Source organism: Callorhinus ursinus, unplaced genomic scaffold, assembly GCF_003265705.2.
Source record: "Callorhinus ursinus isolate GAN/ISIS: 27379988/994484 unplaced genomic scaffold, GSC_fseal_2.0 scaffold55, whole genome shotgun sequence".
NCBI lineage: Eukaryota > Metazoa > Chordata > Mammalia > Carnivora > Otariidae > Callorhinus > Callorhinus ursinus.
In genome coordinates, this window is record NW_027397117.1 from 8,672,844 (window position 1) to 8,690,523 (window position 17,680).

At 38.3% G+C, this 17,680-nt stretch overlaps 1 protein-coding gene across 9 annotated transcripts in view; it reads right to left on the reverse strand.

The window, feature by feature from the left end:
* Positions 1 to 17,680, reverse strand: part of TPST1 (tyrosylprotein sulfotransferase 1) — a 160,355-nt gene that overhangs the window by 121,608 nt on the left and 21,067 nt on the right. Inside the window, exon 1 of one of the 9 annotated variants that reach the window (XM_073884229.1) lies at positions 14,972 to 14,993. The exons of 7 other annotated variants lie outside the window; for them this stretch is intronic. The gene's annotated coding sequence lies outside the window, so the exon portion shown is untranslated. Of the gene's footprint in view, positions 1 to 444; positions 536 to 14,971; positions 14,994 to 17,680 lie in introns of those variants that run through there. One more of the 9 variants, XM_025864591.2, reaches the window with a different exon arrangement.

The window sequence follows — 17,680 nt, forward strand, 5'->3', positions numbered from 1 at the left end:
TACTGTGATATTCTTAGAACACAAGTATACACAAATGCAAGCAAAAAGAAATCATTTCTAATCAGAAACAGCTTGTCTTAATGTAACAATTCTATGTACCTTGCACAGAATGGAAAAATAAAACTATTTCTATCAGTGAGTCATGAAAATATTTAATATGCCCAAATATGTTTGGAGTCTAACCCAAGGCTCATCACTGATACTCACATTTGCTTCACCCCTAAGAAGTCATTATCTTTACATTCTACTCTAAAGAGAAATTACAGAAGAAATATACAACTCCCAAAACTTTAACAAAGATTCAGTTTATCCTGCAAGGCCAGATACTTGGGCTTGGCTGAGGATAAGCTTTGAAAAAGACAGCAGTGCAGTGACCTCTGCTCTCAGGAAACAAAGTCTCATGAACGGACAGATATGCAAACAATGACAAAATGCAATCATTACCTTAGTAGAAATAAGCCAACGGGACAATGAGAGTCTAATGAAAAGAAGCACATAAGTCTACCAGAGGAAGCTATAAAAGCCTCATAGAAAATAAGAGGAAGGGGTATTCTAAACAGTAGGAACTTGCGTGCAAGTTCCTGTGCACAATGACATGACAGAACACAGCATAAGAGGGAGGGGTACTCTAAGCACTAGGAACTTGCACAATGACATGACAGAACACAGCATATTTAGGTGACAAGAAGTAGTTCAGGAGAGCTGGTGAACAGTGTGTAAAGACATTAATGCATATGTGTCTGTGATCTAGCCTTCAGAAGGACAGAGAAGATTTAGACACAGTTTTCTAAGCTGAAGATACACATGACCAAAGATGTGGATGTGTAGAAGGGCATGTATGTAAAACACATACACTATGTAAAATTTACATATTACATGTATATGTAAAATACACATATTATGGAAACACTAGTTTAGCTGGAGCTAGGATACGTACTATGAAGCAGACAGCAATCAGACTACACCTAGACTAAAAAAATGTACCCTGAATTCTCAGTGGGGAGGTGTGATAGTTAATTATGTGTCAACTTGGCTAGGCTATGGAGCCCTGTGTTTGTCAAACACCAAACACTAGTTTGGTCTAGATGTTGCCGGGAAGCCATTTTTTAGATGATTTAACAATTAAATAAAAAAATAAATCAACAGACTGATTAAAGCAGATTAGCCTTCATAATATGGGTAGGTCTTGTCCAACAACTGAAGTCCTTAAGAGAAAAGACATAGTTCCTGAAGAAAAAGGAATTATCTTCAAGACAGCAACATGGAAATTCTACCTGAATTTCCAGCTTTCTACCCTGCAGAATTTGGACTCAAGGTTAACATCAACTCTTACCTGCTGGACTGCTCTATGGATTTTTATTTTTTTTTTATTTTTTTTTTTTTAAATTTTATTTATTTATTTGACACAGAGAGAGAGAGCACAAGTAGGCAGAGAGGCAGGCAGAGGGAGAGGGAGAAGCAGACTCCCCGCTGAGCAGGGAGCCCGACGCGGGGCTCGATCCCAGGACCCTGGGATCATGACCTGAGCCGAAGGCAGCTGCCCAACCAACTGAGCCACCCAGGCGCCCCTGCTCTATGGATTTTTAAATGCCAGCACCTCAACCACAGGAGCTAATTCCTTAAAAATTCCATATGTCTCCTGACTAATAGTAAGTACACCTGGGAAAATGACTAGCTATACTAAAAAAAGAATACCTTCTGAGAAGCAGAACATCGAGCTATGGACTAAGGAGAGGGTACGCAATTCTCCCCCAAAACCAATTAAAAGCAGGATGAAACTGACGACCCTTCAGTTCTCTGGAAATCAACCAAAGGAATACAACAACCTAAGTAGCATTTATGCTTGAAAACTGCTAAATGCTGAGTAAGAACAATGACAGTCTGTGGCATTCTTGCCTAAGACGATTCCCACTCCATCATCCACCCACTCAGCAGGACAGAGGTTCTGCAGAGCAGGGCCAGTCAGGGCAAACTATGAAGACTGGTGGCTTTGCTTCCAGGATCAAAGGGAGATCACTCATTTTGGAGTGGTGAGTAACACACATGCTCCGCTGCACTCTCAGTGTAAGTGATGTTCCAGGCGGCAGGTGAGCAGGCAGGACGAACAGCCCTAGCAGTCTCAGGGTGCAGTCGTGACTGGCAAGTTCACTGCCAACTCAGAGGTGCATGGAGGCAAAGAGGAGACATGAAAGGAATGAGAGGAAAGTAAACACCAGTGCAGATCTGAACATGCCCTGAACTTTGAATGTGCTCCCCTACCCACATGCAGATCCACTGGCAGATGAAAAGTCGTACTATCTTAAGACGTTTGAGCACAACCACTGTCCATTAACCTATGCTGACAGGAAGGCAACCCCTAGAAAGCCATGCTTAAAAATGAAAACAATTTTAAGTGTGTGTGTTTGTGTGTATCTGAGCAGCTGCATCAGCATACATTTATATGAAATGTCCACACAAGGCGAATTTATAGAGACAGAAAGCAGAAGGTGGAAGCAGGAATTTAATGACAAATAGGCATGAAGTTACTTTTTGCAGTAATGGAAATGTTCTAAAACTGGACTGTCATGATAGTTACACAACTCTATAAAATCTACTAATAAAGTCACTGAATTGGACCCTTACAATGGGAAATCTTTCTTTTTTAAGATTTTTAAAAATTTATTTGACAGAGAGAGACACAGTGAGAGAGGGAACACAAGCAGGGGGAGTGGGGGAGGGAGAAGCAGGCCCACCGCTGAGCAGGGAGCTGATGTGGGGCCCGATCCCAGGACCCTGGGATCATGACCTGAGCCGAAGGCAGCCGCCCAATGACTGAGCCACCCAGGCAGCCCCAATAATGTTTCTGATCAAATATTATTCAGTGGTGATAAATTCAGTGGTAATAGGAATACATTAAATAAATAATGGGTTTTACTGAGAAGAGCAAAGAAATTATCCTAGAAAAATTATCTCATGTTTTCCATTTTATGAACGCTGAGATGAAATAAAAATTCATTTAAGTCTGAACAAAGCAAACAAAACTTACTTAGTGAAAACAAAGAGAAGTGCTCTTAGGGAAGCAATGAACTCTAATAATGATTGGTTTCATTTTAGATAGTTATACAGGAATGATTCCTCTAGCACATTTCATTTGTGGGGTAGCAGATGCATAATGCATGTTGTAGGAGAGAAGAACAGTAATCACTAAGAAATCACTCGAAAATGGGAAAGCTTTTTAGTAAAATTTAGTACTATATGTATTTTAAATTACATTTAACTTACCAACCTCTGACCTCAACATGTGATAAATAAATGAGTCTTCTTCCAAAAATTACCTGAGCAACAATTTAAAATTCAATTGTACAGGGGTGCCTGAGTGGCTCAGTCGTTAAGTGTCTGCCTTCAGCTCAGGTCATGATCCCAGGGTCCTGGGATGGAGCCCCGCATTGGGTTCCCTGCTCCGAGGGAAGCCTGCTTTTCCCTCTCCCACTCCCCCTGCTTGTGTTCCTTCTCTCGCTGTCAAATAAATAAATAAATAAATCTTAAAAAAATAAAATTCAATTGTACAAAAACAAGATATTAATAAACCAAATCTTCCCCAAGCACATATGAGATACAAAATATTCACCAAGCAAAAGCTAACATGACAAAACCACTTTACTAGAGCAACCAAGAGTATCAAACAACTTTGTCTTAAAATAGCCCAAATTCTCAGTAAAATACATAAAAAGACAAAAACTGGAAATATATTAACATATTTGTGTCCAGAAACATAAAATCATCTTAATGGCTGCATAATACTTTACTGAAAGGATCTATAACCAAGCTCATGTGAGTTTGCTCCTTGGTGAGTTACAGGTAGAGACTACACCAAAAGTGGTGTTGTCAAACAAAGGAAGCTGTTTTTAGCAAATAAGGAGATCATGAAGAATAACGTCCAAAGCGGTAAATCCCTAAGCAGGGGTGAGTGGGTACCTTTTATTTGGGGTTAGAACAAATATTCAGAAATGGAAGCTCTGTCATCACATATAAAGGTGGGTATAAGGTTGCACTCTCTTACTTAGAAAACAGGCCTATATAACATACATCGTATGTTATGTTACTGAAGCTTGTGCTCCTCCTAGGATGGAAGACTTTAACATTCAAGGAAGCAGAGGTAACTGTCAAAGGGGCTATGGGCATGCTCTGAGATCTTGTATAAACTGGATGGGGTTTTGGGCTCCTTATCTCAGGAAAGGAATGTAAGGCTTTGCTTGCTTATGGAACAGAACTGGAATTTTTACCACTGATTTATTGTCTCTGATATGGTTAGGCTATTTCCTGGCCTGGGAGAGACTTAGTTTTTGCATTCCCTTTATCCCATCAAAATTCTTTTTTTTTTTTAAGATTTTATTTATTTATTTATTTGAGAGAGAGAGAGAGCGAGAGCACATGAGAGGGGGGAGGGTTAGAGGGAGAAGCAGACTTCCTGTTGAGCAGGGAGTCCGATGCTGAACTCGATCCAGGGACTCCGGGATCATGACCTGAGCTGAAGGCAGTCGCTTAACCAACTGAGCCACCCAGGCGCCCTGTCCCGTTAAAATTCTTAACTACTGGGGCGCCTGGGTGGCATAGTCAGTTAAGTGTCAGACTCTTGGTTTTGGCTCAGGTCATGATCTCAGGGTCGTGAGATCGAGCCCTGCACTGGGCTCTATCTTCAAAATACAGTCACAATCTGACCACTTCTCAACACTTCATTTGCACCACCAGCATCTCGTACCAGGATTATGGGAAAAGTATCCTTACTTCTACTCCTGCTCCCTAGAGACTATTCTCCACTCAATAGCCAGAGGGATCTTTTTAGAATTTAGTCGGAACACATCATTCCTCTGCTCACAGCCTAGTATTGTTTTTCAAAATAGTCTTGAAAAGGCTTAAGACATCCAACATTAAATCTGTGTTAAATTTCTCTTTTTCTACTGATTTTGTCAAGAAATCTCTATAGGCATCAAAAACAACACTGACAGAGGTCAGGACAATATATCTTCTTGTTTAAAGTAACTGAGGGATGCCTGGGTGGCTCAGTCCTTAGGGGTCTGCCTTCGGCTCAGGTCATGATCCCAGGGTCCTGGGACTGAGCCCCACCGTCGGGCTCCCTGCTCCGTAGGAAGCCTGCTTCTCCCTCTCCCACTCCCCCTGCTTGTGTTCCTGCTCTCGTTGTCTCTCTCTCCCTGTCAGATAAATTAAAAATTTTTTTTAAAAATAACGTAATTGATAGGTGAAATCATTTGACCATAAGCAATGTATCACCAATCTGTGACATGTTAAATATTAAATAAAACCAACTTTCCATCATTCCAAAAAAAAAAAAAAAAAGTAATTGAGAAGACACCTCTTTTTTTTCTTCTCCCTCTCCCTCTACCCCTCCTTGTGTTCCTTCTCTCACTGTGTCTCTGTCAGATAAATAAAATCTTTAAAAAAAGAGAGAGAAGACACCTCTTAACATTAGAAGTTTCATAAGGACTAAAATGAAGGCCAACTCCTTCTTTACTAAGGGATGATGTGGGGGAAATATCCAAGCATACTTGATAACTGTGTCAACACAATCTGGATTTTTTTCAAATTTTCATTTTTATTGTATTTTAAATTAAATATTGTCTTCCCTAACCCATTAGGAAGAAAAAAGTATGTTCTACATCCCCTTCAAGATGTTTGAAATCAAGTAAGATGGTGGTCAAAGACTTTTTAAGGGATATTAAAAATGAAAAGAAAGGGATTTTGGCTTTCCCAGAAACATTCTCATACTTTTCACTAAGCTTATGAAGCCTATTTTTCCCTCTGTGCATGTTTCTTGATTTGAAGAATCAAAGAATCAGACAGCATCAGTGCTAGGAGGGGCCTTTAGATCATTTGACCCAATGCTCTCATTTTATAGATACACAAACAGAGGACCTAATAGCACACTTTCCTCACCACTTCTCTAAATCTTACCCATTCTTCAAAGGTCACTTTTAATTTTATCCTGTACATTTTATTTACTCCAAAAGATTTTAAGCTCAGAACTTCAGAGTCCTCGTCTGGGTTTCATCCCCTACCACAGCATGTGTAACAGGGCATGAGGTCACATTGTACACTGAGTCTTCAAAAAGCATCAGTAAACCAACCAAACTGGGAAGTACATTGCTCTAGAAGAGAGACTCTGTGAAAATGAGGTCTCTACTCACACCTTGATATGAATTCTCCTCATTCTTTTTAATAAGTAGCCCTATAATTTAAGTAGAAAGTACAGCAAAAGCTAGTCTGATCATTAGCCGTATATATTCAACCACTCTACACATGCACACACAAACACACACACAAAAATACATGCACATGCACCCACACACACAAGCCTTTGTCCATTACCTAAAACTCTATTTTGCTAATTTTCAAACAAGCAGTATCAATATTTTCTCAACTGGGACATTTACAGAGCTGAGGCTGAGCTAGAACACTAAAAAGTTCAGTCTCACTTTTATCTCCAGGGGAAAGAAAAAGCATTAAACACTGCAACAAACATTTCTGAGAAATCACTATTAATAGGACTACTGTTTCTCAGCAAGCCAAATGAAAGACTCCCAGAAATGAAAGACTCTCTAGAGAAGAGTGTTGACATTATACTTCCCTACTTAGAGCTTTACAAATTTTATAAAGATTTCTAATCAAAAACAGTTATCAGTCAACAGAAGTAGGGGTATAGAAGTCAATAGTCAGAAAGGCTGTGCCAACACTCAGGGCACACACACAGGCCCAGGCATGAGCACTCATGAGCACATATATCACGCCCTGCTTTTATAATCAGGAAAGTGGCCATGTGCTAGGTCCAAAGAGATGTTGATCAAATGTCCTAGGAAAAGATAAATTAAACAAAATAACAACCTCCTAAAAACTTTCTTTACAGTGTTAACTCGTTAGCTCCTTTCTTCTTATGCCTATTCATGATACCAACCAATATAGCAAGTAGCAACAGCCAATGCCACTTTGCCTGCTGTCTAAAGTCTGCTCCATAGTGGGTTTCTCTATTCTCTAAGTTTTTTAGTAAAAGTAAACATAATTATACCATGCCTTTAAACTTGCCAATTAATATGTGTCCAGGGGTTCATTTAAATTACAGCTTTGCCATTCTGCAGAAACTTCCAGTAAACAAACCACTGTTGCAAGACCAATTCTTATGTCAGCTCATAGAGTACAAAATGGGAACAGATTTTTGTTGCCATACATTGGGGTCTGCCACTAGAACCACTGACAATACACGGCAAATGGCAAAAAGAATACAGCATACAGAGCTGATGATCTCTGGGAAGTCGACTGGAACCCATCTTTTTAAAGAAGCGGTGTTCTGGGATTTTGTTTTCAAGAAACCCCATGGTCAAGAGGGAAAAAAGCCAGTCAAATACAAAGAACTGGACCTAATGTCTATGACATAAATAGACATAAGAGCACAAGTTAAACATAACATTTTCAATGGTTCAAGTGAAATAAAATAATGTCTGGGAATTGCTTCAAAAATATCTGACAGCAGGGGCGGCTGGGTGGCCCAGTCATTAAGCGTCTGCCTTCAGCTCAGGTCATGATCCCAGGGTCCTGGGATGGAGCCCTGCATCGGGCTCGCTGCTTGTCACTCTCCCACTCCCCCTGCCTGTGTTCCTGCTCTCCTATCTCTCTGTCAAATAAATAAAATCTTAAAAAAAAAAAATCTGACAGCAGATGTATGAGTGGGGAGGGGAGTTATATATGAAATTGATGGCTATGAGTTAATAACTACTAAAGCTGAGTGATGGGTACTTGAGGATTCAATATCATTTTCTCTATTTTTGGATATGACTGAAAATTTTAGTAAATGGTAAAATGAAGTAAAACAGAATATAATGTTTAAGTTGCCAAATTCCAACCTTCTCAGATCTGTAAATCAGAGGATCATTGTAGGCTAACCATTCTTCTTCTAGATTCTTCACTCATGTTTCTCATCTATGTAAACTACCCTTGAGAGGGAACACACACACACACACACACACACACACACACACAAAAGCAAATTTGCTTAAATTACATACTTTCATTCAATAACTCAATTATACAATGTTTCTACTAATCTCCTAACTTTTAGAATTAAAAGGAGAAAAGAAGCTGGCACTGAATGTAAAAAAAAAAAAAAAAAAAGGCCTAGTGTATTAGACCTGGACTCTAATCTGAAATCCATTTTTTTTAACCTATGACACTAGTTAAATCACTGAGCATCAGTTTCTTCATCCGTTAAATGGGGATAATGATAATGAAATTTTTTTTCTCACTTGGAGTAGAAATTATAAAAAGAAGTGCACAAACATAAAAAAACTCCTGCAAGTTCTCTTTTCTTTCACAATGCTGCTAGGATAATCTAGTGGATAATGCGTTAAAGGGCTTTTGAAGAACAGAGGCCTGAAATGAGATGAACCCAAGAAGGTCCACACCAAGGCACACAATAATTAAAATGGCAAAAATTAAAAGAGAGAGAGGGAATCTTAAAAGCAACAAGAGAAAAGCAGTTACATACAAGGGAAACCCCCATAAGGCAATCAGTTGATTTTCTAGCAGGAACTTTCCTGGCCAGAAGGGAGTGGTATGATATATTCTAAATGTTGAAAGGAAAAACCTACAACCAAAAATACTTTACCTGTCAAGGTTATCATGTAGAACTGAAGGAGAGATAATGATTTTCCCAGAAATTAAAAACTAAAGGAGTTCATCACCACTAAAGCAGCTTTACAAGAAGTATTAAAGGGAATGCTTTGAATGGAAAGCAAAGGCCAAAATCATAATTTAAAAAATTAGGAAAAGAAAAACATCCAAGGTAAATACAAACATAATAAAAGTAATAAATTGATCACTTATTAAATCAGTATGGAGTTTGAACCACAAAAGTAGTAAAATCAATCACATCTCCATAAGTTAATAAACTAATAAATTGTCAAGGAAGACACAAAATAAAAAAATGTAAAATATATACATGATACATGGAGGGAGTAGTAAGTTTAGTGCTTTCAGAATGGTCGAACTTAAGCCACAATCAACCTAATACAGACTACTACACATATAAGATGTTATATATGAACCCAGTGGTAACCACAAATCAAGATACACAAAAAACCACGAGAAAGAAATCCAATCATAACACTAAAGAGAGCCATCAAACCACAAGGGAAGAAAGCAAGAGAAGACCAGAACAGAGAAAACTACATGATCCATCTATATGCTGCTTACAAGAGACTCACTTCAGACCTAAAGACACAGACTGAAAGTGAAGAGAGAAAAAGATGTTCCATGCAAATGGAAGTGAAAAAAAAACTGTGGTAGAAACACCTATACAAGGGGCGCCTGGGTGGCTCAGTTGGTTGGGCGACTGCCTTCGGCTCAGGTCATGATCCTGGAGTCCCGGGATCAAGTCCCACATCGGGCTCCCTGCTCGGCAGGGAGTCTGCTTCTCCCTCTGACCCTCTTCCCTCTCATGCTCTCTATCTCTCATTCTCTCTCTCTCTCAAATAAATGAATAGAATCTTTAAAAAAAAAAAAAAAAAGAAACACCTATACAAGACAAATTAGACTTTAAAACAAACACTGTAGCCACAAAGAAGAGCATTACATAATGATGAAGGGATCAATCCAACAAGAGTATATAGCATCCAACACCGAAGCATCTAAATAAAGCAAATATTAATAGACATAAAGAGAGAAACTAACAGGAATACAAGAATACTAGGGGATTTTAACACTCCATTTTCATCAATGGAAAGATCATACAGGCAGAAAATCAGTAAGGAAACCGTGGCTTTGAATGATACATTAGACCAGAAGGACTTAAGAGATATACACAGAACGTTCCATCCAAAGACAGCAGAATACACACATTCAAGTGCACCTGGAACATTCTCCAGGATAAGTCATGTTAGGCCACAAAACAAGTCTCAATTAATTTTAAAAGACTGAAACAATATCGAGCATCTTTTCCAACCACAATGGTATGAAACTAGAAATCAACCACAAGAACTAGAAAGAAACACAACCACATGGTGGCTTAACAACATGCTACTAAATAACCAATAGGTCAATGAAGAAATCAGAGGAAATAAAAAATACATACAAATAAAAATGGAAACACAATGGTCCAAGCAAAAGCAGTTCTAAGAGGAAAATATACAGCAGTACAGGCCTACCTCAAGAAACAAGAAAAATCTCAAATAAACAATCAAAACTTACACCTAAAGAATTAAGAAAAAAACAACACAGCCCAAAGTTAATATAAGGAAGGAAATAATAAACAGCAAAAGTAATTAAATCAAGACAAAAAACCCACAAAGATCAATGAAACCAAGAGCTGGTTCTTTGAAAAGGTAAGCAAAATTGATAAACCTTTAGCCAGACTCTTCAAGTTAAAAAGAGAAAGAACTCATATATAAAATGAGAAATGAAAGAAGAGAAATAACAACCAACACTGCCGAAATACAAAGGATTATAAAAAATTACTATGAAAAATTATATGCCAACAAAACCTAGAAGAAATGAATAAGCTCCTAGAAACAAAATATTCCAAAACTGAATGATGAAGAAGTAGAAAATTTGAACAGACCAATTACAGTAACAAAACTGAATCAGTAATCAAAAACTCCCACCAAAGTCCAAGACCAGATGGTTTCACAGGTGAAATCTACCAAATGTTTAAAGAAGACTTAATACCTATTCTTCTCAAACTAGTCCAAAAATAGAAGGGGAAGGAAAACTCCCAAATACATTCTACAAGGCCAACATTACCCTGACCCAAAGCCAGACAGATACTACAAAAAAAAGAAAACTACACAATATCTCTAGCAAACATAGATGCAAAAATTGTCAACAATATATTAGCAAATTAAATTCAACAAACACAGTAAAAAGATCATTCACCACAATCCAGTGGGATGTAAAATGGTTCAATTCAGAAATGTAGGGCGTGTGGGTGGTTCAGTCTGTTAAGTGTTTGCCTTCGGCTCGGGTCATGATCCCAGGGTCCTGGAATCAAGCCCCACATCGGGCTCCCTACTCAGTAGAATGCCTGCCTCTCCTTCTCTCTCTGCCTGCCATTCCTGCTGTGCTCTCTCTCTCTCTCTCTCTCTCTCTCTCTCTGTGTGTGTGTGTGTCAAATAAATAAAATCTTAAAAGAAAATTAAAAATGTGATACATCACATTAACAAGAGAGAGGATAAAAACCATTCATCAGGTCAAGAGATTCAGAAAAAGCATTTGACAAAATATACCACCAGTTCATGATGAAAACTCTCAACAAAGTGGATCTAGAGGGAACATAATAAAGGCCATATGTGAAAAGCCCACAGCTAACATCATACTTGACGAAAAACCAAGTTTTCTCCTAAGATCAGGAACAAGACAAAGACTGTCACTCTCATCACTTTCATCCAACATTGTATTAGAAGTCCTAGCCACAGCAATGAGATAAGAAAAATAAATAAAAGGAATTCAAATTGGTGAGAAAGACGTAATATTGTCACCATTTGTGGACATTTCTATATATTGAAAACTCTAACAACTCCCTCAAAACACTATGAGAACCAATAAAGGAATTCAGTAAAGTTGCAGAATACAAAATTAACATACATAATCTCTTGCATTTCTGTATACTAACAACAATTAGTAAAAGAAAAAATAATCTCATTTACAACTGCACCAAAAAGAATGAATTAACTAGATGTAAATTTAACCAAGGAAGTGAAAGGCCTATACTCTAAAAACTGTAAGACACTGATGAAAGAAACTGAAGACAACACAAACATAAAGACACAACTATGCTCATGGACTGGAAGAATTAATATTAAAATGTCCATACTACCTAAACCAATCTACAGATTTAATGCAATCCTTATCAAAATACTAATAGTGTATTTCACTGAACTAGAACAATCTCAAAATTCATATGGAACCACAAAAGACCCTGAACAGATAAAGCAGCCTTGAGGAAGAACAAAGCTGGAGGTATCAGAAATCTCAGATTTCTAGATATACTACAAAGCTGTACTAATCAAAACAGTATGGTCCTGGCACAAAAACAGACAGACAGATCTGCATACAGATCTGAATGCAACAGGATAGAGAGCCCAGAAATAAAACCATGCTTGGGCGCCTGAGTGGCTCAGTTGGTTAAGCGACTGCCTTCGGCTCAGGTCATGATCCTGGAGTCTTGGGATCGAGTCCCACATCGGGCTCCCTGCTCAGCGGGGAGTCTGCTTCTCCCTCTGACCCTCTTCCCTCTCGTGCTCTCTATCTCTCATTCTCTCTCTCTCAAATAAATAAATAAAATTTAAAAAAAAAAATGCTTACATGGTCAAATAATCTATGACAAAGGAGGCAAGAAGATACAATGGGGAAAAGACAGTGTCTTCAATAAATGGTGATGGGAAAACTGGACAGCTACCTGGGAAAGAATGAAACTGAATCACATTCTTACAGCATATACAATAATAAGCTCAAAATGGATTAAAGGCCTAAATGTGAGACCTGAAACCATAAAACATCTAAAAGAAAACATAAGCACTAATTTCATGGACATCAGTCTTAGCAACATATTTATGGATATGTCTCTGCAGATAAGGGAAACAAAAGCAAAAATAAACTATTGGGACTACACTAAAATAAAAAGCTTTTTCACAGCAAAGGAAACCATCAACAAAACAAAAAGGCAATGTACTGAATGGAAGAAGATATTTGCAAATGGTGTATCCAATAAGGGGTTAATACCCAAAATATAAAAAGAACTTACACAATTCAACACCAAGAAGAACAAACAATTAAAAATGGGCAGAGGACCTGAATAGACATTTTCCCAAAGAAGACATACAGATGGCCAACAAACATATAAAAGATGCTCAATATCACTAATCATCATGGAAATGCAAATTAAAACCGCAATGGGATATTACCTCACCAGTAAGAATGGCTATTACCAAAAAGACAAGAAACAACAAGTGTTAGTGAGGACGTGGAGAAAAGGGAACCCTCATGCACTATTATTGGGAATGTAAATAGATGCAATCACTGTGGAAAACAGTATGGAGTTTCCTCAAAAATATTAAAAATAGAGTATCATTTAATCCAATAATTCCACTATTAGGTATTTATCCAAAGAAAATGAAAACACAAATTCAAAAAGATACACGCACCCCTATGTTTATTGTAGCATTTTTTATAATAGACAAAATATGAAAGCAATCTATCGAGAGATGAATGGAAAAGATGGGGTACATACATGTAAGTGTGTGTGTGTGTGTGTGTGTGTGTGTGTGTGAGATAGAACAGTAGTCTGAAAAAAGAATGAGATCTTGCCATTTGCAACATGGATGGACCTAGAGGGCATTATTTTTTTTTTTTTAAAGATTTTATTTATTTATTAGAGAGCGAGCGAGAGAGAAACAGCATGAGAGGGGAGAGAGTCAGAGGGAGAAGCAGGCTCCCCGCTGAGCTGGGAGCCCGATGTGGGACTCGATCCCAGGACCCCGGGATCATGACCTGAGCCGAAGGCAGTCGCTTAACCAACTGAGCCACCCAGGCGCCCGGCATTATTTTTTTTTTATTTTTATTTTTTAGAGGACATTATTTTAAGTGAAATAAATCATACAGAAAAAGACAACCATGTAATTTCACTTACACAACGAATGTAAAAAAACAAAAACAAAAAACAAATGAACAAACAAACAAACAAAAACAGACCCATAAATACAGAGAACAAACTGGTGGTTGCCAGAGCGGAGGAGGTTGGAGGGATGGACAAAACAGGTGAAAGGAATTAAGTAGAAACTTCCATCTATAAAATAAGTAAGTCACAGAGGTAAAAAGTACAACATACTGAATATAGTGGATGGTGACTACACTTATTACTGTAAGCACTGAGTAATTCATAGAATTGTCAAATCACTATGTTGTGGAAAAAGAGAGAGACAAAACAAGAAAAAGAATTATAGAGAACAAGCTGATGGTTATCAGAGGGGAGGTGGGTGGGGAGGATAGGTTAAATAGATGATGGGGATTAAGGAAAGCGCTCATCATGAGAACCGGATGATGTATGGAATTGTTGAATCACTATATCATATACCTGAAACTAATATAACACTGTATGTTAACTAACTGAAATTAAAATAAAAATTTTTAAAAATCACTATGTTGTACACCTGAAACTAACACAACATTGTATGTCAACTATACTTCAACAATTAAAAAAAAAAAAATAAAAAGACCACAGGCCTGTGGACCCTTCCTGGCATTCCTCCCATGCAGCCTGCCCCCATTCAGGACCACTCTCCATCCACACAAGGCACCTCCACACTTGCCCTCTACTCACGCTGCTGCTACCTCCTATGTCACGGCCCTTTCTCTGTTTTAGACATGCTCCTCAGTGTTCTTTTCATATCCCCCTCACCCCCAAAATCAATTGTTCCAACTTCTCTAACTTCAAGCACTTGGTAACAACACGTTGGTTTACACTCATGCACTGTACTATGCAGTTTACCCCACTAGATTATAAACTCCTTTAAAGCACAAATTAAAATACATTATCATGCAATGAGTGCATGAATATCAGATAAAATATAAAACAAGGAAAATACAGGTGAATGATAAACACCTAGTGAAATCTTTTCAAATCTCTGTAAGATACCTACAGTGTCATGTGAAACAAAGCAAATGTTCAACAAATGTCAAAAATGAAGCAAGGAACTACAAATAAACAAAAAGTAATCTGGAAGTCATAAAAATTTTTGCGATTTCAATCATTATCCCAATAGGATTTTTTAAACTGAATGTACAAAATTTATAGCAGGTAGAAAAAACTTATGGTATCGGGTTCCCTCATCCACATTCCTACACTCATCCTGCTTCATCTACAGCTATCTTCTACTCATATTCTGATGCCTCTCAACCGTGCTTGCAACCAAGGCTTATATCCCAAATCTCAAACCTGATCATTCAAAGACAAAGGCACAATTCAGCTCTTCCTGGATGTTCCACTGGCAGGTCAAACTCAAGGAAGACCAAATGGAATGCATCTTCCCCAGTAAATCTCTCTTCCGCTTCTATTTCTTCTACTGATAAGTGGGCATCCTCTCAGATGCGCACGCTAAAAATCTGGGAGACTCTGTATTCAAAGAAAGTGAATATAAGACTATGTTCTATTGCTACAAGGCTTTCATTAGCAAACATATGGTTTAAAAAAATATACACAGCTTCTGAATTACCCTATTATCAACATCTCAGATCTAATTAGATGATAGAAGAAAACTCTAAATCCATGTATGCATTGTGCTTTATTTGCATTAATGAACATCACATGCACATTTACACACTTTCTGCTAATCCCTGAGGGTTTCACCTAGATGGGATTAAGAATGGAGAACTAGGGGCGCCTGGGTGGCTCAGTCATTGGGCGTCTGCTTTCGGCTCAGGTCATGATCCCAGGGTCCTGGGGTTGAGCCCCGCATTGGGCTCCCTGCTCAGCGGGAGGCCTGCTTCTCCCTCTCCCACTCCCCCTGCTTGTGTTCCTTCTCTCGCTTTGTCTCTGTCAAATAAATAAATAAAATCTAAAAAAAAAAAAAAAGAGAGAGAGAGAATGGAGAACTAGGGCTGGTCCTAAGAGATAACAGATATATATGGAGGCTAGAAATTAGCATGGCAATTAGCTCAGCCTTTCCTGTGGTTTTTATCAGTTTAGTTTGGCTTTAGCACAGTCACTCTCACATGTAAATAAGTTCCACTTCTGTCATGAGAAATTATACCTCTGACACAAAGTTACTCAGAGCTAGAATTTTGTGATTTCTATAAAAATCTGGGCATCAGGGATGCCTGGGTGCGCAGTCAGTTGGGCATCTGCCTTTGGCTCAGGTCATGATCCCAGGTTCACGGGATCAAACCCTGCATCCCCCTGCTTGTTCTCTCTCTCGCTCGCTCTCTGTAAAATAAATAAAATCTTAAAAAAAAAAAAAAAAAAAGCTGGGCATCAAACCTCTAATCAGAAATTATAACAATCTCCACTGGAAAAACTGAATTTTTCCTTTATCATTTTATGTTCTTGTGCCTCTTCAAGGATTGTATGTGTGTGTACAGCCATATATTATTTAAATTTTCCACAATAGATAATTTTCCTGGGTTCAATAATGAATAAAATGGGACCCCAGTAACAATACCTAAAATGTGGAACATTCTTGCTATAAAACCTCACTCCTACACTCCAATTAAAACAAACATTTACTGAGGGCGCCTGGGTGGCTCAGTTGGTTAAGCGACTGCCTTCAGCTCAGGTCATGATCCTGGAGTCCCGGGATCGCGTCCCACATCGGGCTCCCTGCTCGGCGGGGAGTCTGCTTCTCCCTCTGACTCTCCTCCCTCTCGTGCTCTCTGTCTCTCATTCTGTCTCTCTCAAATAAATAAATAAAATCTTTAAAAAAAAAAAACAAACATTTACTGAACATATAATTAACTACAACTCATCATTTGCCTTCAAAGAACTAACTTATCAGGGAAAGAAAATAAGAAAATATATATATTATGTGATATAATAATAAAAAGGTCATACAAAGGTATGAAAAAAAGACATACAGGAACTTAAAGAAAGGATCACATGCATGGGCTCATAAAAGGCTACAGGAAAATGACATCAAAAAATAAATCTTAGAAGATAAGCAGGACTCCCACTGTGGGAATGAGGGAAGAAAGATTATTTTGAGCAGAGAAAATAAGATAACAAGAAGCCTCAAAATGGAAGAAGACAGCACATACTCAGAGAATATTAATCAGCTTAGCCAGAGTATAAGGGAATAGCAAATAAAACTGGAAAAACAGAACTGCTTAATCTCAGACTTACCAGGGACCTAAACAAATCTGCTAAAATGTATGTAGGTTTATACCCCTACTACATAATGCTAAGAAAAGGCTAGAGAAAGCACATCTAGCATGGCAGAATAAAGACCTAAAATAAAAGTCTGATCCTCTATAAAAGTAATGAGAACACTGGCAACAACAGTCAAAATCAACTTTTTCAAAAATCTAAAAATTAACCAAAGACTTGCAACAATCCAAGAAACATTTATTTAGGAAAAATAGCTGACTTTCAGCAAGCACAGAGAGCTTTATGACATTTTAATTTGCTGTATCCCTCTCTCCCCAACTCTATGGAAGACCTGGAAACCAACAACCTGCAAACATGGTATATGTGAATAACAGCATCCCAAGTAGCCACTTAAGGGGGCAAAAGAGGTTTGGAGCTCCCCCAAAAACCACAACTCTGGATTAACTTGCCTAGCAGCTCACTGGAAAAGCTCCATACTCAGGGCTTATATTCAGAGACCACCCCCCTCCCGCCCCACAGTGTGAACCATCCTACCCCCAGGACTTTTGTTAAAAATAATCAAAGACAGTTGCTTAATGTCACAGCTGTTGGCAGTGACAAACAGTTAAAGCAAACAATACATTTCATCAAAAAACTTAAAAGGAAAAACTGAGGAATGAGATGTACATAGAGGACTTAGAAAAGCTCCTAAGTATCTAGAAGGCATGTACATGCCCAGGAAAGACCTGGGAAGTCCTTAATCTATCATCTTTGACTTGATATTCTATATAAGCCAGAAGTAAAGGCTAAGGCAGTGTAAACTGGTGGTGCGTGAAAGAAGCCACA